This window comes from Passer domesticus, chromosome 8 (genome assembly GCF_036417665.1).
Source record: "Passer domesticus isolate bPasDom1 chromosome 8, bPasDom1.hap1, whole genome shotgun sequence".
In the NCBI taxonomy this organism is placed as follows: Eukaryota; Metazoa; Chordata; class Aves; order Passeriformes; family Passeridae; genus Passer; species Passer domesticus.
Window position 1 is genome coordinate 3,996,931 of NC_087481.1, and position 25,359 is coordinate 4,022,289.

The 25,359-nt window shown below is 54.7% G+C and overlaps 2 long non-coding RNA genes and 1 pseudogene across 2 annotated transcripts; 2 read left to right on the top strand and 1 right to left on the bottom strand.

Annotated features, from left to right (window-relative positions):
• The window catches only part of LOC135306122 (zinc finger protein 11-like), a 322,458-nt pseudogene that overhangs the window by 211,302 nt on the left and 85,797 nt on the right, over positions 1–25,359 (top strand).
• Positions 8,440–17,857, bottom strand: LOC135305777 (uncharacterized). The gene is made up of 3 exons (XR_010366762.1): positions 17,636–17,857; positions 8,803–8,997; positions 8,440–8,575 (listed from the first exon to the last, which is right to left on the bottom strand). It is a non-coding gene; the product is annotated as an uncharacterized LOC135305777 (long non-coding RNA).
• On the top strand, positions 15,425–17,772 carry LOC135305753 (uncharacterized). Its single transcript, XR_010366737.1, has 2 exons — positions 15,425–17,149; positions 17,536–17,772. It is a non-coding gene; the product is annotated as an uncharacterized LOC135305753 (long non-coding RNA).

Genomic DNA, 25,359 nt, shown 5'->3' on the forward strand with positions numbered 1-25,359 from the left:
AGAGGGGGGATGTTGTTGGCAGCTCCATCAGGACGCTCTGGGACGCTGCCCTGGGCTGTGCAGCGCACTGGGGATGGATCAGCCCCTGCTCTGCTGCTCCTTCCCATCTCCCCCAGGGCCCTTGCAGAGCCCCAGCCATGCTGTTTGCCCCCAGCCTGCCCACGGCCAGCCGGGGGCTGCTCAGCCTGGGGCTCTTCTGTGCTGAGCACTGGCCTGGCTGTGTTCTTGAGAGAGCCTGGGCAAGGAGCCTGGAGCCCCCAGGGCCTGGCCTGAGGCGTCAGCGCTGCCCCAGCAGTGCCCATGGCCTGTCCCTGCTGCAGCCCCGGCACTGCCACCCCCAGGACTGTGCCCGGCCCCGAGAGCACTCAGGCCCTGCAGCAACACCAGGGCCACCAGGGCAGCGGGGCAGGGCCACGGCAGCAGCACTGCCAACACCAAGTGCTGCTGCTGCTGCTGGGCACAGCTGCTGGGCCAGCACTGATCTGCCCCAGCTCTGCACACAGACATTGCTGCTGCAGCTCCAGAGAAGGCAACAAAAGGGCATCTCTGGAGAAAACTCTGCTGGGAGATCCTTTAGTTCCTTTAAAGCCACTGAGCAAACACCCCCTCAGTGACACAGTCTGCGGCCACGGTGAATGTGTAGAGAAACAAAATGAGAAATGGAACAAACAATGACCCTACTTTGTAGACAATATGAAAAAACTAAAACAAAGGGAAAAAAAAATGAAACACAACCAAACCAACAAGAAGTATCAAAGACAACCTTTATTACAAAAGATTTGCCAAAATTGATGAGCAGTTTAATGTTTCTGAAAGCATCCAGTCATCAGTCTCCACACTGCAGCCTTGAGCTCCTGGTTCCTCAGGCTGTAGATGAGGGGGTTCAGGGCTGGAGTCACAACTGAGTACAGAACTGACAGGGCCAGATCCAGGGACGGAGAGGACACGGAGGGGGGTTTCAGGTAGGCAAACATGACTGTGCTGATGAAGAGGGAGACCATGGCCAGGTGAGGGAGGCAGGTGGAAAAGGCTTTGTGCTGTCCCTGCTCAGAGGGGATCCTCAGCACATCCCTGAAGATCTGCACATAGGAGAAAACAATGAACACAAAACAGCCAAATAATAAGGAGGCACTGAACACAATGAGCCCTAGTTCCCTGAAGTAGGAGTTTGAGCAGGAGAGTTTGAGAATCTAGGGGATTTCACAGAAGAACTGGCCCAGGGCATTGCCATGGCACAGGGGCAGGGAAAATGTATTGGCTGTGTGCAGCAATGAATAGAGAAAGGCACTGGCCCAGGCAGCTGCTGCCATGTGGGCACAAGCTCTGCTGCCCAGGAGGGTCCCGTAGTGCAGGGGTTTGTAGATGGACACGTAACGGTCGTAGCACATGATGGTCAGGAGGAAATACTCTGCTGAGATGAAGAACACAAAAAACCAAAACCTGTGCAGCACATCCTGTGTAGGAGATGGTGGTGGTGTCCCAGAGGGAATTGTGCATGGCTTTGGGGACAGTGGTGCAGATGGAGCCCAGGTCGCTGAGGGCCAGGTTGAGCAGGAAGAAGAACATGGGCGTGTGCAGGTGGTGGCCGCAGGCTACGGCGCTGATGATGAGGCCGTTGCCCAGGAGGGCAGCCAGGGAGATGCCCAGCAAGAGGCAGAAGTGCAGGAGCTGCAGCTGCCGCGTGTCTGCCAATGCCAGCAGGAGGAAATGCCTGATGGAGCTGCTGTTGGACATTTCTTCACTCTGGGTATTATGAGCTATTCAAAGACAACAATTATAATCTGGACAAAGTACCTTGAGTCAATCCTCTGCTAATTTCTTACACAATCACTCAAAATTGCTTCTCTTTCTTTGGGGAAATTTCATTTACTTTTTTTTTTTAATTTAGGTTTGGCTGCTAAGTAACTACGTGTTTTCTGGAAGGGGCTGATGTCTTGTTCTTAGCACTGCTCTCAGCCTGAACACTGGGGAGCCCAGAGGGAAAACAGGGCTCCCTGTGCCCCAGAGCAGTCAAACCTGCTGGTCCCACACAGGTGTCCTTTGTTCATTTCACCAGCCTCTAGTACAGGATGGACAAATTTCAAAGTGTACTTAAAAATAATGTGGCCGTTTTGAACACTCCAGTTTCAAAATCAATCTCTCCAAACCCTTCTCTCTTTCCCTGTGCAGCTGGACAGGGAGGGATGCCAAAGGTTGGTCTGTCTGTCTGCTGCCTGCAGTTGTGCCTATTTGGAGCTGTTTCTCTTTACCTGAGCCTTGTCCCTGCCAGTGCTGCCAGAGCCCAGCCCAGCCCTGGGAACTCAGCTCTGCCCTGCAGACCCCTCCCAGCACAGGGCACTGCCCAGGGGCATCTCCCTGGCAGCAGGGCCCTAAGGACAGGGCAGACAAACAGAGATGCTGCAAGCCAAGGTGCTGCTGCTGCTGTCTGTAGGGAGAGGAGGCTGAGGAGGCAATTTCTGAGGGAGATCTGAGGCACATCTGCTCATGCCCAGGCTGACAGTGCAGGAGTCTCAGTGACACAGCCAAAGCTGACAGCCCCTTCCCTTTAGGAGAAAGCTGAGAGCAGCCCTGGCCATGCAGCACCATCTCCACAGCAGGAGGAATCTGTCCTGATGGGGGTTGCTCCTGCCACCTCCAACTTCTCCCCTGCAGTGTCCATGGGGAGCTGCCAGGCAGGTTGAGAGCTGCCCCTGGCAGGTGGCACATCCCCTGGGCTGGCCAAGAGCCCTGAGGGCTGCAGGACCTGCTCTGCAGGACAGCCCTGGCAGCCCTGGCTGCAGCCCCAGCTTCACCCCCTGCAGCCGTCCCTGGCAGCAGGAGCCGTCCTGCCCTGTCCCTCTGAGGGTGCCCAGGGCAGCCCTGCTCTGCAGCACATCCTCCTCCTCCTCCTGCTCCCCTGCCACAGAGAAATTGGGAGAGTCCTCCTGGCACATCCCCCAGGCTGTGGGGTGTGCTGGCTTCAGGAGATCCCTCCAGGAGCACAGGGGACATTGCCCTGCATCCACTGACTCACCATGTGGAGGGCTGTGAAGATCTTTCCCCAAGTGAAGTTTCAGCTCAATGACTTCCTCAGCCTGTCTCTGCCAGGCTCCTGTCCCCTCAGTGCCTGCAGGCAGAGCCCTCAGCCCTGCTGGGCTGGGAGAGGAGCTGGTCCTGGGAAGAGCTGTTCCTTTAAAGCTCAGCAGCACAGACACAGAACAAAGACTTTAATGACCCTCTTGGGACTTGGGTGTTGTTTACATCAGACTCAGTCCCTGAGAGAGCCTTCAAAAGACTTCTCCAGAACTCAAAGTTAAATTGAAACTCCAAAGTTTCTTGAAGTTTTAATGGGTCCCACTGAGGGACACGACTCTGAAAGTGTCCCCAGGTTCCAGGTAGAGCAGAACACTGGAGGCAGTGATGACAGGTGGGGACAAGCAAGGGAAAGGTGTCTCTGGTGCTGAGCAAACCTGGATGTGTTTCAGGAATGCAAAGGGCCAAGGCCTGAGCCCCGGCCCCTGGCCATGCAGATCCTGTCCCTCCCTCCTTGCTCAGGGCTCTTCCCGGGATGGGCTCTGGCATGTGGGGATGTGCAATGCCAAGGGCAGCACCATGGGGCGGCCCCCTGCCAGGCTGCTGAGCAGGGACAAGCAGCTACCCTGTGATGTCACACAGCCCCTTGGATGTCACACAGCCACCTGTGATCTCATACAGCATCTTGTGACGTCACAGAGCACCCTATGATTTAACACAGCCACCTGTGATGTCACAGCCCACTCTGGGATGTCATACAGCACCCTTGTTTTGTCACAGAGCCAATTCTGGGATGTCACCCTGGAATGTCATGCAGCTGCATTGTGATGTCCCAGAAGACTCTGTGATGTCAGAAAGTTGCTTTGTGATGTCACAGTCTGTTCTGTGATGTCACAGTCTTCTCTATGATGTTACACAGCCACCTAGTGATGTCACAACCCACTCGCTGATGTCACAGAGCCACCAGCTGTTACGTCCGGATCTGCTCTATCGCCTCATACCCTACTCCATGATGTCACAGACAGCTCTGTGATGTCACAACACCCTCAGTGATGTCACAAAACCCTCTCTGTTATGTCATGCTGCCACTCTGTAATGTCACAGCACACACTTTGACCTCAGTCTCCTCTATGATGTCATACAGCCATACCATGATGTCACAGCCTGCTTTGTGTTGTCACACAGTCTCCTCTATGATGCTGCAGCTGCTCAGTGACCTCACACAACAAACTCTGTGATGTCATAACCCAACCTGTGACCTCACACAGCCCACTCTGTGCTGTCACACAGCCCCTTGCTGACATCACAGCTGCTCTGTGCCTCTAGGACACAGCCACAGAGGTGCCGCTGTGACACAGCCCCCTCTGGGACATCCCCCAGCCCCTGCCAGTGCTGAGCCCCTGTCAGCTCTGGCTGTGCCCTGCTGGTGTCCCTGAGCTGCCCTGGCAGTGCCCCAGCCCTGCTGGGCTGTGCACAGGAGCTGCTCCTGGCCAGAGCTGTCTCTCTGCAGCGCTGCCCTTGCCAGGAGCTGCCTCTGGGCCAGGAGCCCGGCCCAGCTCAGCAGCACAGACACAGCACCAGGACTTTAATCACACTCTGGGGCTTTGGTGCTCTTTGCATCAGACTCAGTCCCTTGGAGTGTGCTCAAAAAGCTTCTCAAGAACTCCAAGTTAAGCTGAAACATAGAGATTTCTTGTAGTTTAAATGGGGTCTACTGAGGGACATAACTCATGTGAAAGTGTCCCCAGGTTCCAGTTAGAGCAGAACAATGGAGGCAGTGATGACAGCTTCAGACAAGGAAGGGAAACGTGCCTCTGGTGCTGAGTAAACCTGGATGTGTTTCAGGAATGCAAAGGGCCAAGGCCTGAGCCCCAGCCCCTGGCAAGGCAGATCCTGTCCCTCCCTCCTTGCTCAGGGCTCTTCCCGGGATGGGCTCTGGCATGTGGGGATGTGCAATGCCAAGGACAGCACAATGGGGCGGCCCCTGCAAGGCTGCTGAGCAGGGACAAGGAGGCAATGAGGCCCCAGGCCTGCAAGGGTCACTTGTCTCCTGCTCCTGGCTCAGGCCCAGGGCCAGCAGCCATGGCCAAAGTGCTGCCCAAGTTGGCTCTGTCAGGGCCTTGCAGCTGCTGCCCATCCCTGTGCCCTCTGCAGCCCAGGCTGTCCTACGGTGTCCCTGCCCTGCGCCTCTGTCCCTGCAGGCTGTCGTCATCCCCCGGCTGCCCCACCTGGCTGGCCCCTTCCTTTGCTGACAGCTCTGCCTCCTGCCTGCCTCTGCCCGCCCACACAAAGCCTTGGGCTGCTCCAGGCTCCTTCTGAGGGATGTGTTGCACCACAGCCCTGCCCTGGGAGGAATATTCCTTTCTCCTAGTGTCCACTTCGGGCCTCCTCAGCTGTCCTTGCTGCCATTATCTTTCTCAGGATCATTTAAATATGAAGCTCCAGCCTCTCTGAAACCACCCTTCAATCCCTCCCAGGCTACTCCTGTTCTGTCCTCAGTCTCCACACCACTGAGCCCAGAGCCATCAGCCTCTCCCTGCTGGTTATGTGATGAGGCCTCCAAACCTCATCTTGGGAGATGTTTGGGTCCTCTCCAAGATGTGTGAAAATGGAAAAATAGTGGTCAAAGTTACGTTCTCCCAAATCTTGCAGTGACAGAACAAGGCTCAATATCTCTAAACCGAATGAGGGTGGATTTACATTTGTTAGAAAGAGGAAATATTTTACAGTTATGAGAGAGGCAGGAAACTGCAACTGCTTTTCCAGATAAGTGAATGCCCCATCCCAGGAATTGCCCATGAGCAGGAGCTTTGTGCAACCTGAGCCAGTGAAACCCTCTTATCCCCAAGAACAGAATTGCTGTTGTGTGGGTTCTCTGATGTGCTGGGTGCCCTCACAATGCTTCTGGCCAGAATGTCTGCTGAGGGCAGCCAGGCTGCTGCAGGGGCAGTGACCTCACAGCCATCACCATGGCAGCCCTGTGCCCTGGGCCTGCCTCTCCCCTTTCCTCTGCCCCTGCCTTGTCTCTGCTGGCATGAAGAGTTTTGTCATTCATATCTTGTGCCCAAGGCGCTGGGGCCAATGGCTTCCCAGGCAGGCTCCTGGAGCAGAAGTGGCTTTTCAGAGCCCAGGCAGAAATGAGCCCTGAGGCAGCAGCTCTGCAGTGCTGGCCACCAGGCCAGGCTGCCAAGGGAGGCTTCTGGCCATGGCCTGCAAGCAGCTGCTGCTGCCAAGGTGCCTTTGGTGCCTCAGGCTCTGCCTGGCACAGCTCCCAGCACGGCACTCTGCCCTTGTGCCCGAGCCCTTCCCTGTGCTGGGGCTAGCCTGGGGCTTTTCCTGCAGCGGGACCTGCCCTGCTCCTGGCACAGGAAAGGCAGTTCCTGCTGGAGCAGGAGGCTCTGCCTGCAGTGGGCTCCAACAACTCCTGCAAGGCCCTGTTTATTTCAAAATGTTGCCTAGAGCAGAATATTCTAATAATTGTTATAGGTCCTGTAATGTGGAGTAAATAACTGTAGTTAAGTTCTTTCTTCTAATTATGATCAGAAGCAATCCGAGCTGTATTAATAGAAATTTATCTGGTATTCCATCATTAATCCTGTGGGACAAATTGCATTAAGGTTCAATTCTACCTGTCCAATCTTTTACACCTTTGAAAATGTCTGGGCCTGGGATGGGATCCAACCACTCCCAGTCTCCTGTATTAAAAGGAGTTTTAGAAGTGTAGGGGTCCTGCAGGGGTTTTGAGGATCCATGGTGGCTCTTGGGTGTCATTTCTCCACATCATGTCTCAACAGGAGTTTCTCCAATAAAGAAATAAAGCTTGTGCCTGAACCTCGCACTGTGCCCATGACAGGAAACCCTGGGAGTGTCTGGGACATCCCGGCTCTTTGGCAGCCTGGGGACTCCTGGGATGTCACCGTGGAGCCCTCGTGAGTGCCTGTGACAGATCGGTGCCTTTGCAGCCCAAGGTGCCCTGGGATGTCACCATGGAATGGCTGTGACTGCCTCTGAGCACAGGGCTCTTTACCATCCCCAGAAACCCCTGGGAGGTGTCCATGGAGCCCCTGTCTCTGCCTGTGACATTCTAGCTCTTGAACATCCTGGAGACTCTTGGAATGTCCCCATGTAACTCCTCTGAGGGCGTGTGAAAAATCTGATCCTTAACAGGCAACCATCACCAGCCCCATTTCTATGGTCAGTTTCCATGGCATCCATCACCAGGCCCCTGTTCCCCCAGTTCCACAGAATTGGCTGAGCTGGGAGGGACCCATCAGGATCCTGGAGTCCAACTGCTGGCCCTGCACAGGACACCCCAAAAATGCCAGCCAGAGCCTGGCAGCGCTGTCCAAATGCTGCTGGAGCTCAGAGAGCCCTGGAGCTGGGAGCCTTCCCTGGGGAGCCTGGGCAGTGCCCCAGCAGCCTCTGGGGAAAAACCTTTTCCTGAGATCCAACCTGAGCCTGCCCCGACTCAGCTGCAGCCGTTCCCTAGTCCTGTCCCTGGGCACCAGAGGGAAGAGGTTCCCACAGCCCCAGCCAGGGACCCGCTCTCAAGGCTGTTGCCATGGGCACCAGGGCTGGGACCAGCTGGGATGCTCTGTTTCCACAGGCTGGCCTTTAGGAATGGGATTCCCCAATTTCCTGATCCAACTAAAACTGCACTGCCATGCGCTGACATCCCACCTCCCATGGAAATAACAAAAGGCAAAGATCCTGGGCTGGGATAAGAACAATTTATTGGGAACAGCAATGAGATATGAAACAAACAGAAACAAAAACAATATTGATCACAGAAGGGATATGCAAAAGGGAAAACTACAATGCAACTAACTGTCTCTTCCCGGCCACAATTTCCTCCTGCCTGGAAAGGACACTCTTCTCCTCAGGGAAAGAGTCCTTTTCCTGCCCCTGGCAATGACTAGAGGTGAGAGTGAAGGTAATGACATGGCCCTGGCCATACCCTCATGGTCTTTGATCCCACACCATGTCATTGGCAGGGGCAGGAGGAGGGACAGGTGTCTCCCCAGCATGGATCACAGGGAACACATATCTCCAGGGCTCTTTCCAATATGGGTCCTCCAATGGGGGATGAAGCTGGAGCAGGGCACAAAGCTCTCCCTGCAGTTGGGGCACTGGCAGGACAGCCCTTACCAGTGACTCCTGGCTGGTCAAGTCAGAGCTCTGGGTGAAGCTCTTCCCACATGTGGGGTACCCGTAGGGCGTCTCCCCAGTGTGGATGCGTCGGTGCCTGATGAGGTGGGAGTTTTGCTTGAAGCCCTTCCCGCAGTCAGGGCAGCGGAAGGGCCTCTCATCTGTGTGAATCCTTTGATGCCTGAGGAGATTGGAGCGGGCCTGAAACCTCTTCCCACACGTGGGGCACTCGTAGGGCCTCTCCCCGGTGTGCATGAGCCGGTGCCTGACGAGGTTGGAGTTGCACTTGAAGCCCTTCCCACAATCAGGGCAGCAGAAGGGCCTCTTCTCTGAGTGAATCCGCTGGTGCAGGAGGAGAGCTGAGCTGATCCGAAACCTCTTCTGACACTCAGGACAATCGTAGGGCCTCTCCCCACTGTGGATGCGTTGGTGGGTCACAAGGGTGGATCTGTAGCTGAACCCCTTCCCACACTCCCCACATTTGTATGGCCATTCCCCAGTGTGGATCATCTGGTGGCAGATCAGGGTGGTCTTCTGCCTGAACCTCTTCCCACACTCCAAGCACTTGTGGGGCTTGTCCCCATCATGAGGCTGCTCATGGACCACCAGCTCCGAGCTCTGGCTGAAGCTCTGTCCACCTACCTGGCTCAGGGTGGGTCTTTCCTTTTCAGAGTACCCTGGGCTGAGTTTGGAGCCCCTCCTCCTGTGGGATCTCTGCGGCTTTTCTTCCCTGTTGTATTCCTGTGCTGTGGAGCCACTCAAATTGCTCAACATCATCGCCTCTGCTACGATGTCGTGCCATGGGGCTTTGTCCTCGCTGGTCTCCATCCTCAGATCCTTGTCGGGGGGGGGGGGGGGGGAGGACAGAAAGAGGATGGGATTTGCCTCTGTGCCAGAGGGAAGGGAAAGGAAATTCCCCCAGTTCATCTGTGGCAGGACAGCATTGGAGCACCCCCATGCTGCTGCTCTGGGGACATGAACCTGAGGGAGCACAAATGCCATCAGCCCCTGGGGCCAGCAAGGGCTGGGGGACACCAGGGAAACCACTCAGCTTTGTCCTGGCCTCTGCAGTCAGCCAGAAAGTTTGTTCCCACCAGCTGGGAGTTTCCTGTCCCACTGCAGACGCTGTTGTTCAGAGCCAGGGCTGACTGGCAGCCACCATAAAACTGCCCCGAGAATTTCCTTTGCTCCACCTTTGCTTTCTTTACCCATCCCTGATCCAGGTTTCTTCCTATTGTCCAGCCCTGTCCCCTCCCCTGCACACAGCCCATCCCTCTTTGCCCTTTCCTCTCTGGCCCCACTCCCCATTGCAGTTCCTGACTTGGCACCATGGGAACGTCCCTTGGGGAGCAGGATCATCCTCCAAGTGCTGCAGGAATTGTCTGCAGGCTCCTGCAGTGCCTCAAGCTGCTCCCTTGCCAGAGGCAGCCCAGGCCAGGGGGGCACATCTGGGCTGCTGTGTCTGCCTGTGGGGGTCCCTGTTCTGGGCAATGAGGAGGAGCTGCAGAGGCTCTGCAGGACTGACAGGATGGGCTTTGGGGCTGGCAGGAGAAGGTGAGGCACCTGGGCTGCTGGAGCTTCTGAAGAGGAGGCCCAGGGCTCATCCTGCAACTGCTGCAAGGGTGGATTTAGAGAATCCCAGAATCAGTAAGGTTGGAAAAGACCTTGGAAATCATCAAGTCCAATCTGTGCCCTGACATTGCCTTGTCTCCCTGAAGCCTCCTCTTCTCCAGGATAAATGAACTCAGTTCCCTCACCTGCTTCTCACAGGACATGTGCTGCAGACCACTCACTAGCCTTGTTGCCCTTCTCTGGACATGCTCCAGCCCCTCCATGTCCTTCCTAAATTGGGGGTCCTGAACTGGACACAGCACCTGAGGTGCTGCCTAACTGGTGCTGAGCACAGGGGAAGAATCACTGCCCTGCTCCTGCTGGCCACACCATTCCTGATCCATAGGAGTGCCAGAGGTTGGATGGGGGATATGGCAGGGAGGTGGTGGGGACAAAGTGTTCTTGATTGTCAGCCATGAAGTTTCTTGATTTTCATATCTTTTCAGACTGCTTTAGAAGGTGCTGAGGTCAATATCAATTGGACATTACTGATATCAATCTATAAACAGGAAAAGAAAACAGGACAAAATAGTTGTCTCTGCATTTTTTCCGATATAACATATTCACCTGGGATACACATCTGAAATCTGTCTAATTAAGCACAGAAGATTTAAAACTTCAATTTTTGCCATGAGCTTTTCTTGTTCAGGTCTTTTGAACAAATGTTTATGTTATATTTTCTTAATTATCCCATCATAAAAAAAACCCAAACAACATTAAATGTAGCAGCAGTTTAAATGAAGTAGCTTAAAAGTATATAAAATTGAATGCACTCAAAATATTGACAATATAATTTGGTTATTATAGGGATAATTTGGTTCTTATAATAGCACATAAGCAAAAATAACTGTGTGGGGTAGCACAGGGTACAGAGTGCAGGGCTTGACCCCTGTCCCCTCACGTACATATTGCCAAACCTAAAATTCTCCTTTTTATAATGTACATCATCACCATCTCCTCCCATTTTCAATTTGTCACACTTGTATCTCCACCCTCATTATCACCTTTACCATGCATGATCCAACATTTTTTAGGGGGTCATGCCACTCTTTGGGGGTCATCTCTGATGAAGGCCTCTCCTCTTGCTCAATGTCCTTTGATTCACCTTTTGGATTACACATGCACACCAAGCTGGTATAATGTAAGCCACAGCTAATATCATACAAGCCAATATTATGTTCTAGCATCAAAGCAATAAATCTCATATAATTAATTTTCCTGGATGTCCAACCAAATTTTCCTCTCTTCCAACTAAATTTAGAAATAGTTATCTCTTGCTTCTTCTTCTTCTTCTGAACATCTGCATGAGAAGGGTGGGGGGGGAGGATGACACCCCTCCTCTCCCTGTCTTTCTTGGCATTATACCTTTAACTGTTTTATTATTTCCAAATATTAATTATTTTAATTCTTGTATTAATATTGAGTACTGTTTCAATTTTATCACCACAGATCACAACTATTTATTAGATAGGGAAAAAGAGAGTCTGATGTATCAATTACATCCTTCTCCATAGCTTTACAAGAGGATTTCAGCTCTAAGATCAAGGCATTTCCTCATCCCTCCCATCTGGGACACAAGTTCCTCTTCACTGACCTCACTGTCTTCATGTTGCTCTTCTATGTACCTGCACTTTGTCCTTTTCTCTCCCTCGAGGGAGGATGGAAGCACTGAAAGAGTTAATATCTCTCCCGGGGCCTGCAGATGTGTCGTGGTTTGGCCCAGAAATGTGTTTTTGGAAAGGTCTAAGTCGGGCCAATCAGTGGCCAAAATCACAATTGGCATGTGATATGGCCACTGAGGATCTGGATACGCCTCTGAGAACACACGGGGGTTAAAAGCAGGAGATTCCCATAGAACTTCCTCTTTGGGAATCCGGCGTTGGTGAGTAGAGTCTGGCCTCTCCCCTGCCCAGCTGCGTCTGGGTGGGGGAGGGGGAGGCCATGACAGGGAGGAGGCCGGGAGCCCCAAAAGCTGCAGAGGTGGAGGAGAACATGCAGGGGTTGACGAGATTTGAGATGTCTGGGCAGCCCCCCCCCCCCCCCCCCCGGAGAGAGGGACAGAGATTGTGCTGGCGGCTCAGCCGGCCAGAAGCGGGGGAGGTGGCGAGAGAAGGTGCCCGGCAGCTGTGGGAGTCCTGGACAGGCAGAGGCGAAGTTTTTAACCCCTTGGTAGAGTAATAGAAACCTTGCAAATACTGCTCCTCCTGAATCAGAATGAGGAGAGAGAGATGATAGACTGCGTGTGAGGAAAACTGGAAGAGATGAGAAGAATCCTAGGTGGGAAGAGATGATGGAGTGGCCTTGAGCGGGACTCTTTCTTGTATGGCCATGGACAGACCCATACCTGGAGACTGTATTTAGGGGGAGACAATGCTTTGGAGCCAAGAGTGAAGCAGTGGAGTGAACAGAGACGGCTGAGGAGGGTGTGGGATGCCCTCTGTCTCCGTGGAGGGGAAGATCTCTGCTCACGAGCCCCTCGGCCCCAGGGGGTAAATTTGGGGGGGGACTGGTGTCCCAAAGTTGAGAGACTGCTGCTTTTGGAACTGGGTAGAGCATCCTTAAACAAGATACCCTAAAAGCAGTCCTGGCCTGTGTCCAGTGGTGAGAGCACTGGACATGGGGGGGAAGCCTATGGTGCAAGGGAGGACTTCTCTCTCTCCCCGATGGATTTGAGGGTGGATTATTTGAAAAGATGATGATGGACTGAAAGCTGATTACCTGAAAGGTGGGAATCTATGGTGTTATCTCATTCTGTGGAGAAAAGGGAGGGGGGAGGAGGAATGTATTTGGAAAGTTTTTATTCTTTGCTCTGTGTGTGTGTGTTCCTTTATGGATATTGTTATTAATAAAATGTTGTGTTTTTCCCTCCATCCCCGAATGGGAGCCTGTTTTGTTCTGTTCCCGGGTAACATCTCACAGCAACCCTTTTAGAAATATACCGTTCATGGGGGCCCTGGCATTGTGCCAGGGTCAAACCATGACAAGATGGTTCCGTCACCCCGGCCGGGCTGGGTCCTTGCGGCCGGAGCTGTTTTACCATGGAGGTTTCTGCAGCGGCTGTGCTGGGGCTGTGTCAGGATGGGCTGCACTGGGGCAGGGCCAGGATCTCAGCAGCCAGGCCAGAACACAGCAGCAGCAGGGCCGGGCCCATGGCTTCTCCTCCCCCTGCCCGGGGCTTGCGGGTGAACCCCAAGGGTGGCAGAATCTTGTCCGAGCCGGCCCGGCCCGGGGCTGCTCCTGGGGCCCGGCGGATCCTGGCTGGGCCCGGGCTGGCGGCGGGGCAGGGCTCGGTAGCGCCCAGGTGTTGGCAACCGCAGCCATGGCCCGGCCCGGCCTCGGCCCCGCGGCCTCCCCTGCCCTGCCCAGCAGCCGATGGGGCCTGGGGGGCTCCCTGGGAAGGGGCCCGGCCCCACGGCAGGAGCCGCCCGGCCCGGCCCGGCTGAGACAGGGGCTGGGCCAGCCTTGTTACCTCTTTGCTGGCCAGAAGGGAAAGAGACCCTCCCAGGCTTTCTCGTCTTTAACATGTGTCTTCACAGAGGTGTGTACAGTTTCCTTAGTGGTTTAACAGATTGTCAATTCTCAAAGCTATTACTGATTTTTTTTTATTAGACACAGAGGAATCTGCTAGCAGCTTCTCTTCGAACATCACTTCCATGATGGAAAACCCCCACACCAGCACAGAGCACAGAGCTCCTTTCTCCATATGGAGTGGTCATGGGCCTGAGGCCTCAAAACCCCTTTTTTGGGAGATCTCTGGGGGCTCCGCCCAAGGTGTTTTAAAATGAAAACATTCAGTTTGGAGTCTAAGAAAATCACCAGAGGACAGGACCTGCCTGGCCTGTCTGTCCTGGCTGCTTTTGTCTGGGAGCAATCCCTAGATATACGGAATTTGGGAGGCCAAATTCTAATTTTGGCCATGGCCCTTGGCATGAAAGCTCATTCTTTTCCATCGGAAGGAAGGAACAGCCGCAGTGTTTCAGGGGAAGATGAGAGGTGATCACCAGAGGCCAAGGCCAGCCAGAGCTGGCAGGTTTTGTTCTGGGAGATATCCTTGCCTACAGGAAATTTTTTAGGGAGAGTACCAATTTTGGCTATGGTCACCTGAAAAGAAGGATGGTTCTTTTCCATAGCAATGAAATCATGGAGTCCCAGTGCTGCAGGAGCTGATGAGAGGCAGCCCTTGATATCCCAAGATCAGCTGGACCTGTCAGGTGGCCCCTGGGAGGCCAAGCCAACCAGACCTGTTCCATGTTCCCTTGGTTCCATGGGGCTCTGAGGTGTCATAATGCTCCCCTGGTTACAGAATCACCAAATCACAGAATCACAGGGTTGGAAGAGACCTTTAAGATCATTGAGTCCTACTCATTCCTTGATGCCTCAAATAAACCATGGCAGCGAGTGCCACATCCAATCTTTTTTTAAACACATCCTGGGATGGTGACTCCACCACCTCCCCGGGCAGACCATTCCTGTACTTTATCACTCTTTGCATGAAAAACTTTTTCCTACTATCTAGCCTATATTTTCCTTGGCATAGCTGTAGACCGTGTGCTCTGGTTCTGTCACTTGTTGCCTGCAGAAAGAGACCAACCCCCACATGACTACAACCACCTTTCAGGAAGTTGTTGAGATTGATAGGATATCTCTGAGTCTCCTTTTCTGCAGGCTAAACACCCCCAGCTCCCTCAGTTGTTCCTCACAGGGTTTGTGTTCCCAGCCCCTCACCAGCCTTGTTGCCCTCCTGTGGAAGTGCTCAAGCATCTCAATGTCCTTCCTAAACTGAGGAGCCCAGAACTGGACACAGCATTCAAGATGCAGCATCACCAGTGAATGAGTACAGGGGAAGAATGACCTCCCTGCTGCTGCTCGCCACACCATTCCTGATCCAGGCCAGGAGCCATTGGCCTTCTTGCCCACCTGGGCACACTGCTGGCTCATGTTCAGCTGGCTGTCGAGCAGTACCCCCAGGTCCCTTTCTGCCTGGCTTCTGTCCAGCCACTCTGTCCCCAGCCTATAATATTGCAGGAGGTTATGTGACCAAAATACAGGACTTGGGACATGAAGTTATTAAACTTCATCTTATTGGACTCTGCCCAATCACCCAACCATTCCAGATCTGCCTGCAGAGCCCGCCTACCTTCCACCAGATGGACACACGCTCCGAGCCCAGTGTCATCTGCAGATTTACTAATGAAAGACTCAATCCCCTCATACATGTCTTCAGTGAAGATATTGAACAGAGCTGGCCCCAGCACAGAGCCCTGAGGGACAGCACTGGTGCCTGGCTGCCAGCTGGATGCAGCAGCGCTCACCAGCACTCTCTGGGCCGGCCATGCAGCCAGTTCTGAACCCAGCACAGAGTGTTCCTGTCCCAGCCCTGGGCTGCAGCTTTTCCAGGAGTGTGCTGTGGGACACAGTGCCAAAGGCCTGGCTGGAGTCCAAATAGACACATCCCCAGCCTTTCCTGCATCCACCAGGAGGGTCACCTGGTCATAAAAGGAGACCAGGTTGGTCAAACATGACCTACCCCTCCTGAACCCCTGCTGGCTGGGTCTGATACCCTGGCCATGCTGGAAGTGCTGGGTGATGACACTCAGTACAAACTGTTCCATCACCTCACCAGGTGCTGAGGTCAGGCTGACTGGCCTGTAATTACCAGGATCCTCCTTCCCACCCTTGCTGTGAATGGGCGTCACATTGAGCAGCTTCCAGTCATCTGGAACCTCCCCAGTGAGCCAGGACTGCTGGTAAATGATGGAGAGCAGATTGACAAGCTCATCTGCCAGCTCCCTCATCACCCTGGGGTGGATCCCATCTGGTTCCATGGATTATGAACATCCAAGCAGCTCAGAAGTTCTCTGACAGCCTTCTCTTGGATAATGGGGGGACCATTCTGTTCCCTGACACCATCAACCAATTCAAGAAGATATTTGTCCTGGGGTCAAGCCGTCTTCCCACCAAAGACTGAGGCAAAGAAGGTGTTAAGCACTTCTGCCTTCTTCTTATCTGCCGTTACTAAGTCTCTGCCTCATCCAGTATAGAACAGAGGTTGGTCTTACCCTTCCTTTTACCATTAATGTACTTGTAAAAACATTTTTTATTATCCTTTACAGAAGTCACCATTTTAAATTCAAAATGAGCTTTGGCCTCCCTGATTTTTTTCCTATATGCTCTAGAAGCCCTCTTAAATACTTACTGAGAGACCTGACCCTCCTTTCAAAGATGATTCAACCTCTTTTTATTCTTAAGGTCCTCCAAAACCTCCCCTCCCCCTCTAGGCTGGGTGATTGCCTCGTTGCCTCATCTTTCAGCACAGAGGGACAGTCTGTTCCTGTGCCCTCAATATCTCTGTTTGGAAGCACATCCACTTTTTCTGAACTCCCTTGCATTTAAGGGCTGCTTTCAAAGGAACTCTTGGAATAAGCCACCTAAATAGGTCAAAGTCTGCTCTCCAAAAGTCTAGTATAAAAGTCTTATTAATGTTCCTCCTGACTTCACCAAATATCAAGAATTTTATAATCTTGTGATCACTCTGCCCCAAGTGGCCTCCAACCACCACATCTCCCACCTGCCCATCTCTATTTGCAAACAACAAGATCTAACACAGTACCTCCCCTGGTAGACTTTCCCATCAGCTGTGACAAAAAGTTGTCCTCCACAAACTCTAAAAATTTCCTGGACTGCCTCTTTTCAGTTTTATTAAGTTCCCAGCAAATGTTTACCAAGTTGAAGTCACCTACAAGAACAAAGGCTGATGATCCAGAAACATTCTCTAGCTGCTTACAGAATGAGTTGTCCACCACTTCTTCCTGGCTGGGTGGACGATAACAGACTCCCAGTAGGATGTCAGCCTTGTTGGCCTTCCCCCTAATTCTCACCCACAGGCATTCAACTCCATCCTCATTAGTTTCATTACCTGTGGTGTCCAAAGCCTCCCTAATATAAAGGGCCACCTCTCCATCTCTTCTCCCTTTTGTATCTCTCCTGAAGAGCTTGTAGCCATCCAGTGCAGTGCTCCAGCCCTGTGAATCATCCCACCACGTTTCTGTGATGGCAATTACACCACAGCTCTGCTGCTGCACCATGGCCTCCAGCTCTTCTTGTTTGTTACCCATGGTGTGTGCACTGGTATCCATGCACCTCAGCTGGGCTGCTGATTTCACCCCTAACTCAGGCTTACCACCCTTGGGCCTGCTTCCAGAGAGCCCAGCTGCATCCCTTTCCCCCTTCAGACCTAGTTTAAAGCCCTCTCAACAAGTTCTGCTAGTTCATGAGCTAAAAACTTTCTGCCCTTAACAGAGAGATGGAGCCCATCTGGTTCCAGCAGGCCAAGTACAGTAAAAGTTGTCCCATAATCAAGGAATTCAAAATTCTGCAGGTAACATCAACCCTTAAGCCACTTGTTAATAATTTGAGCTCTTCTATTCCTTTCACTGTTCTTCTTAGCCACCAGCGGGACTGAGGAAAAAACTACCTGTGCCCCTGTCCTATCAATCATCTGACCCAGTGCCCTAAAGTCCCTTTTAATTGTCCTGACACTCCTCTTTTCAATCTCTTCACTGCCAGCCTGGAGTATCAGCAGTGGCTAATAATGAGAGGGCTAAATCAGCCCAGGCAGTCTCTCAGTGATATCCCGTACCCAGGCCCCAGGGAGGCAGCAGACCTCTCTGTGGGGTGGGTGTGGTCGATGTATGGGGCTCACTGTTCCCCTCAGAAGGGAGTCACTCACCATGATTACCCTTTTTTTCCTTTTGGATGTTACAGGTGGCAATACCTCTCACAGATGAATCATAATTGGGAGACTCACTGGACAGATAATTTTCTTCTAAATCATGTGGCTGACTCCAGATCCAGGGGCTCATACCTGTTCCGAAGTGTCACCTGGCTGGGGAGTAGGGGTCAGGAGGAATTTTTATTATTACCTCCTTGAGTGGATATCTACTCCCACTCCCCTTCATCTATCAGGTATCCTTCTCTTGTCTGAGAGTAAGAGGTATAAAAGACTGTGGGAACCAAGGAGAGCATTGCTTCACTGCCAGATCTCATGGAACCAAGGATTCATTGTGACACTGCAGGGCCTTGGGGGACCATGGCACCATTGTGACACTGTGGGGCCCAAGGAGCCAAGGGACTCTGTGAAACCAAGGGGTTCCCTGGAACCAAAAGGATATTGTGACACTCATTTAATCATGGAGACCAGTGAGACACTCTGGGGCCTTATGGAAGCATGGTGACACCAAGCTGGCTGGGAGTGCTGATCACCTGGAAGGCAGGAGGGCTCTGCAGAGGGACCTGGACAGGCTGGATCCAGGGGCCAAATGCAACAAGGTGAGATTTAACGAGTCCAAGTGCTGGGTCCTGCACTTTGGCCACAACAACCCCTGCAGCGCTCCAGGCTGGGGACAGAGTGGCTGGACAGCAGCCAGACAGAAAGGCACCTGGGGGCACTGATGGACAGCAGGCTGGACATGAGGCAGCAGTGTGCCCAGGTGGGCAAGAAGGCCAATGGCTCCTGGCCTGGATCAGGAATGGTGTGGCCAGCAGGAGCAAGGCAGTGATTCTTCCCCTGTGCTGGGCACTGGTTGGGCAGCACTTCGAGTGCTGTGTCCAGTTGTGGGCCCCCCAATTTAGGAAGGACATGGAGGGGCTGGAGCGTGTCCAGAGAAGGGCAACAAGGCTGGGGAGGGGTCTTGAACACATGTCCTGTGAGAAGGGGCTGAGGGATCTGCTGGGATATTTTATCCAGAAGAAGAGGAGGCTCAGGGGAGACAAGGCAGTGTCAGGGCACAGGTTGGACTTGATGATGTCCAAGGTCTTTTCCAGCCCTGCTGATTCTGGGATTCTCTGAAACCACCCTTGGAGCAGTTCTACAATTAGCCCTGGGCCTTCTCTTCAGAAGCTCCAGCAGCCCAGGTGCCTCAGCTTCTCCTGCCAGCCCCAAAGCCCATCCTGTCAGTCGTGCAGAGCCTCTGCAGCTCCTCCTCATTGCCCAGAACAGGGAGCCCCACAGGCAGACACAGCAGCCCAGATGTGCCCCCCTGGCCTGGGCTGCCTCTGGCAAGGGAGCAGCACCAGGCACTGCAGGAGCCTGCAGACAATTCCTGCAGCACTTGGAGGATGATCCTGCTCCCCAAGGGACGTTCCCATGGTGCCAAGTCAGGAACTGCAATGGGGAGTGGGGCCAGAGAGGAAAGGGCAAACAGGGATGGGCTGTTTGCAGGGGAGGGGACAGGGGTGGGCAATAGGAAGATATTTGTACAAGGGAAGAGTAAAAGCAAAGGTGAAGCAAATGAAATGCTTGTGGCAGTTTGGGGATGGCTGCCAGGCAGCCCTGGCTCTGAGCAACAGCGTCTGCAGCGGGACAGGAAACTCCCAGCTGATGGGAACAAACTTTCTGGCTGACTGCAGAGGCCAGGACAAAGCTGAGTGGTTTCCCTGGTGTCCCCCAGCCCTTGCTGGCTCCAGGGGCTGATGGCATTTGTGCTCCCTCAGGTTCATGTCCCCACAGCAACAGCATGGGGGTGCTCCTGCCTGCTCTGTGCAATGCAAACAGGGGCTCCTGAGCCAGTGCTGCCGTGGCTGTGCCTGCAAGGATGCGGCACCTCTGTGAGCTGGGGGAGAGGCCAGGGCTGCAGAGGGGGGATGTTGTTGGCACCTCCATCAGGACGCTCTGGGACGCTGCCCTGGGCTGTGCAGCACACTGGGGATGGATCAGCCCCTGCTCTGCTGCTCCTTCCCGTCTCCCCCAGGGCCCTTGCAGAGCCCCAGCCATGCTGTTTGCCCCCAGCCTGCCCACGGCCAGCCTGGGGCTGCTCACCCTGGGGCTTTTCTGTGCTGAGCATTGGCCTGGCCGTGTTCTTGAGAGAGCCTGGGCAAGGAGCCTGCAGCCCCCAGGGCCTGGCCTGAGGTGTCAGCGCTGCCCCAGCAGTGCCCATGGCCTGTCCCTGCTGCAGCCCCGGCACTGCCACCCCCAGGACTGTGCCCGGCCCCGAGAGCACTCAGGCCCTGCAGCAACACCAGGGCCACCAGGGCAGCGGGGCAGGGCCACGGCAGCAGCACTGGCAACACCAAGTGCTGCTGCTGCTGCTGGGCACAGCTGCTGTGCCAGCACTGATCTGCCCCAGCTCTGCACACAGACATTGCTGCTGCAGCTCCAGAGAAGGCAACAAAAGGGCATCTCTGGAGAAAACTCTGCTGGGAGATTCTTAATTCGTCTAAAGCCACTGAGTGCACAGCTCCTCATTGTCACAGTCTGCGGCCACAGTGAATGTGGAGAGAAACAAAGTCAGAAATAGCAGTAACAATCATCTAGCTTTAGGGAGAATATTAAAAAAAAAAAAAAGGGAAATCAAAGAACCAAACCAACAGAACTATCAAAAATTAATTTTGTTACAAGTGATTTGCAGAAATTGGCAAGCAGTTTAATGCTTCCTAAGATGTCCAGTCATCAGTCTCCACACTGCAGCCCTGAGCTCCTGGTTCCTCAGGCTGTAGATGAGGGGATTCAGGGCTGGAGGCACCACCAAATACAGAACTGACACCAACAGATCCAGGGATGGGGCGGAAATGGAGGAGGGTTTCAGGCAGGCAAATACCGCAGTGCTGAGAAATGCATTTCTCCTGCATTTTTCCTTTTCAGATTCTTTCAGTCATCTCCTGAGAGGTCCAGTTTGTTCTGGGGCTTTTCATGAACTGACTGTACTCTTGATTTAGATGGAGACTGTAGAATTGATTTCAGATGTAGCAGAATCTGCAGTGAGCACCGCAACAAACTCCCTCTGTCAGCCCATTTTCATCTTCTAGATCACTTTCAAGATGTCCTTGGGGGTGTTGGAATGATGATCACACAGCTCTCCACTTCTGGCTGCAGGCTCTGCAGATTCTTTCTCTGCATTCAGTCAGGCTTGCATTCCCCAGGAGTTCTTGGTAGCCTGTCATGTTTTCTTAGGGTAGAACAGTAACAATGAAAACCTTACCAATGGCACAACTGCCCACCCCACAAGGAAAATAAAAGAACAAGCTGCAAAATTCTTCAAATATTTGTCCTGCTTTGCTGCAAGAGTTGAGCTGCACACACAGTGTGGAAAGCTGCAGTTGGTGGCAACCTTGTGACAGAAGCTGCACCTTGTTCTTCAGGAAAGGTTCATGGAAAAAGCAAACAGGACTGAGGAGAAGTTTCTGGAAAAACTGAAAGAGCTTTTAAGAAATGAAATGAAAATTGAAACAATTCAAGACGTTTTTCTCGATTTATTTTTATGCTCCCCTTTTCCATCTTGCACTAGTTGTCCATCCCATTAATTCCAAGCAGATCTCACCTCTCAGATCCATGAGTTGGTACATTTTAGACATTTTAAGATACCATGACCTACACAGAGTTTGGCTTCCCCTGTTTTTCTTGGAAAGCAATGTTGGAGAGGTAAGTGCAGTGTTTGTGTCAGGTACAAATTCTGCATTCAGGGAATGCGCTCTGAGAGTGTTTGACCCTCAGCAGGGACAATGCACAGCAGGGACCGAGGGGATTCCTGAGCCACTGTGCAGGAGTCCAGACTCTGGCTCTTGGCTGAACTCGGCAAAGTTCCCGTGTTTGGACAGGCTCAGGGGCTGCCCTCGGGGAACGTGGGGCTCGGGGTGGGGGCGAGCGGGCAATGGACAAACAGACACGGGGACAAACGGCCCCGCAGCTTCAGTTGCAGCAGCGGCAGCGGCAGCAGCAGCAGCAGCGGCAGCGGCAGCAGCAGCAGCAGCGGCAGAGGCAGCAGCAGCATCGGCAGCGGCAGCAGCGAGACAAAAAACTTTAGATTCCCTTGTCCTCTCCCTCTCCCTCTGCCACTTTCCCGCAGCTCTCCCGCTCTCCCTTTCCCGGTCTCCCCTCCTCTCCCCGCCTCCCTCTCCCCGTGCCGAGCTGGGCCATGCCCCCGGCCCGCCCCCGGCCCCGGGCGGGGCTGCCCCGTGCCCGCCCCCGGCCGTCCCACCGAGGTCTGGTCCCAGCCCGGCTCTGGCCGTGCTGGCGCTGGCGCTGCTGGGCGGGGATCAGTGCCTGGGGCTGGGGTGGTATTGCCGGCTTTTGGCTCCGCCTGGCCCGGCCCCGGCCCCGGCCCCGGCCCCGGCCCCGGCCCCGGCCCCGGCCCCGGCCCCGGCTCCTCCCGGGGCCCGCGCAGGACACACGCGGCGCGGCCGCTCCCGCCGCCTCCGCTGCGGCTTGTCCGGCCCGAGCTCCGCCGCTCGGCAGCGCGGCCCCCGGCCCCGAGCCGCCGCTGTCCCGTTGCAGGGAGCGAACGCCGGGGGATGGCCGGGCCGGGGCGGGTGAGGGGCGCTCGGGGGCCGTTGCCGGCCCCGGGCCGAGCGCTGACAGCCGCGTCCCGCCCTCAGGGAAGGCGCAGCAGCGCCTGAAGGAGCGGTACCAGCTGGGCTCGCTGCTGGGCCGGGGCGGATTCGGCAGCGTCTTCGCAGCAACGCGGCTCTCGGACGGCGCCCGGGTGAGCGGCAGGGCCGGCGGCGGGCGCAGGAGGAGGGGGTGGAGGAGGAGGAGCAGGGCGGAGGAGGCGGGAGGAGGATGGCACTGGGTAGGGTGGACAGCGAGCTGAGCCCTGTTCTGCATTTGGCTTGCAGGTGGCCATCAAAAGGGTGCCACGGTACTGCGTCCATCACTGGGGTGAGCTGGTGAGTCAGCGAGGTGCTGTGCTGGGCAGGGATGAGCCGAGGCCCGGCAGGGTGGGAGCCGCCAGGACGCCTCGAGGGAGAGCGGGCATGGGGCCAGCGCAGGGCGCAGAGCATCCCGGGCTGGCTGAGGGCTTCCTGACCCCTGGCACGGCATCAGCCCCACTGACAGCATCGTGCTCCTCCCGCAGCCCGACGGCACCAGCACCCCTGGAGATTGTGCTGCTGGACAAGGTGTCCAGTGGCTTCTCCGGCGTGGTCCAACTGCTGGAGTGGGTTGAGCTCCCCAACGACATCTTGATGGTGCTGGAGCGCCCGGAGCACTGTCAGGACCTGCACCATTTCATTCGGGCACGGGGCTTCCTGTCCGAGGGGGTGGCGCGGCAGCTGTTCCGGCAGGTGCTGGAGGCCGTGCGGCACTGCACCAGCTGCGGGGTCCTGCACAGGGATATCAAGCCAGCGAACATCCTCGTTGACCTGGCCACCGGGCAAGCCAAACTGATTGATTTCGGCTGTGGCACCTACCTGCAAGAGACAGCCTACATTCGCTTTGCAGGTGAGCCTACACAGGGGTGTGCTCCTGGTTCTGGTATCTCATGGCCCAGCATCTCAGGGCCCAAGCTGGGTGTGGCAGCGGGGATTCTTCCTTTTGCTGCCCTTCATGGCCCTGAGATTTCAGCTGAGTTGGGTTTGAGCAGGGCTGGGTGGGGAGCCAGCTTCCAGTCCTGCTGGCAGCCTTTGCCCACCACTCTGCCCAGGATTGGGGCTGGGGCAGCCAGCCCAACAAAAACACCCGTAGGTGAGGGTAGCAGAGATGGGGGGGCCTGGAACCTGTGCCCCAGCCAGTTTGGTGTGCAGGTGAGAAGGGCTTGGGCTCCTCCACTCACCTGGTTTGTTCTGGGTTTGTTTTTTGGGGCAATGCAGGCAGGGAGGATGAAGGCATGGTTTTCCCTCAGCACTAAGTGTGTTTCTGACATGTTTGGGCCTTGCCAGGGCTTCTGCTGCCCTCTTCCAACACCGATGGCTTCTTTTCCAACCCCATGTGTTGGAAAGAGGGGCAGTGGGTCAACCTGCGTACCACTGGGGCAGCCCCTGCACGCCCAGGGATGCTGGGGCCAGCCTCTGGGAGCAGCAGCATCCCCCTGATGAACTCCATCTGTATTCCATAGGAACACCATCATACAGCCCCCCGGAATGGACCCATTTTGGCTGGTACCATGGCGAGCCAGCTACCATCTGGTCCCTGGGCATCGTGCTGCACCAGATGGTCTGCGGGGAGCACCCTTTCAGGAGGGACCAGAACATCAGCTGGGACCATCAGCTCTCGCTGCCACAACGGCTCTCTCCAGGTGGATCCTCATCTCTGGGCATGGGTGCAATACCAGTGCTGGGAGACAGCAGCGGGCTCAGGAGCATCCCACTCTGGCAGCTGCTGAGGAGGTGGCACATGTCCTGCTCTCCTGCTCGCCTCCAAAACAGGGAACTGATGGGAAAGTTTAGGCCCAGCTCTGACCACATCCAGCATGGAGTGGGCAGGGAATGGTTGGGCAAAGCCAACAGGAGCCTTCTCCAACTGACCAGCGGTTTCTGGTTTCTCTGCCCAGAATGCCAAGATCTGATCAGGCGGTGTTTATCCATGCTGGACTGGGACAGACCCTCATTAGAAGAGGTGTTCTGTCATCCTTGGATGCAGGATATTCATCTGCCATAGAAGAAGGGAGAGAGCCACAGGCACACTGTGCTGCAGAGCCCCGGTAAGTTACAGCTCCACACATGCCTTGGCAATGAGAAGCAAAGGAACCCCAGACTTTTTTGTCCGGCCTGTGTCACTGCCCAGGGCTCATCAGATGGGAGCACACAGCCCTTGTGCTGGAGCTGAGCTGCTCTGCCCAGCCCTGGTGGCTGCCATCCAAGCAGGTTTTGCTTGTCCTGGTTCCCTGACAGCTGGGGCCCTGGGCAGAGCCCTGACATCCTGGTCTCACCCCAGGGCAGGAGAAGGATCCCCCAGAGAAGCTGTACCGGGTGGGGCTGCTGCTGCAGGAGACAGCGAGGATGACATGAAGGATGACATGAAGGATGACAACCTCTTCCTCAACCTGGCCACCAGCAGTTGAAGGTGATGCACTTTGATTGTGGCACCTTCTTCAAAGCCAAACTCCACAGGGAATTTGCAGATGAGTCCACACCTGGGGAAATGCTCCCAGATTTGGGCATTGCCCAGCCGGGCTAGGAAGCAACGGTTCCCCCCTTTGTGGGGGCAGATGCAGCTGATCCTTCAGTCGGCTGCCCAGCTGCTTTTGGCAGGGCTGGGGGCATGGGCTGGGGTGGGTACGAAATGGGAGTGGGCTCCTGGTCCTGCCAACAGCCCCCAGCACCCACCGTGCTCCAGGCTGGGGCTGGGGCTGGGGCAGCCAGACCAACACAAACAAACCCCCATGGTGGGAGCAGAGGTGGGACTCCCAAATCTGTGCACAGGTGCTTTGCTGTGCAGGCAAGGAAGGGCTTGGGCAGCTCCACTGCCCTAGTTTACTTTGGGATCACGGTTATTGTGGGGGACAGTGCAGGGGGAACGGAGAAAACCTGGGCTTTGCTCACACATGGCTGGGTTTTTCCCTGGCTTGCAGGGCTTTGGCCTTCCTCAATCCCCTCACAGAGATATGATTTTTACCTTTGTTCTTTTTTTTTCCTTTTTGTCTGTAATCTATTTTCAACAATTTGTTGTTTGTTTTTCTAGAGGAAGCATTCTGGTTGGTCCAGTCTGGATCGGGAAGTTCTTGGGAGCAGCTGCGGCGTGGATGGGCCGTGCCCTTGGAGCAGGCTGAGGACATCGTTTGGGACCAGCTTTTCTTCCAGCCATGGATGGCATGAGGTGGGTCCCCATCTGCTTGGCAGGGTGGGATCAGAGCTTTTGGGAGATGGCAGCGAGCACAG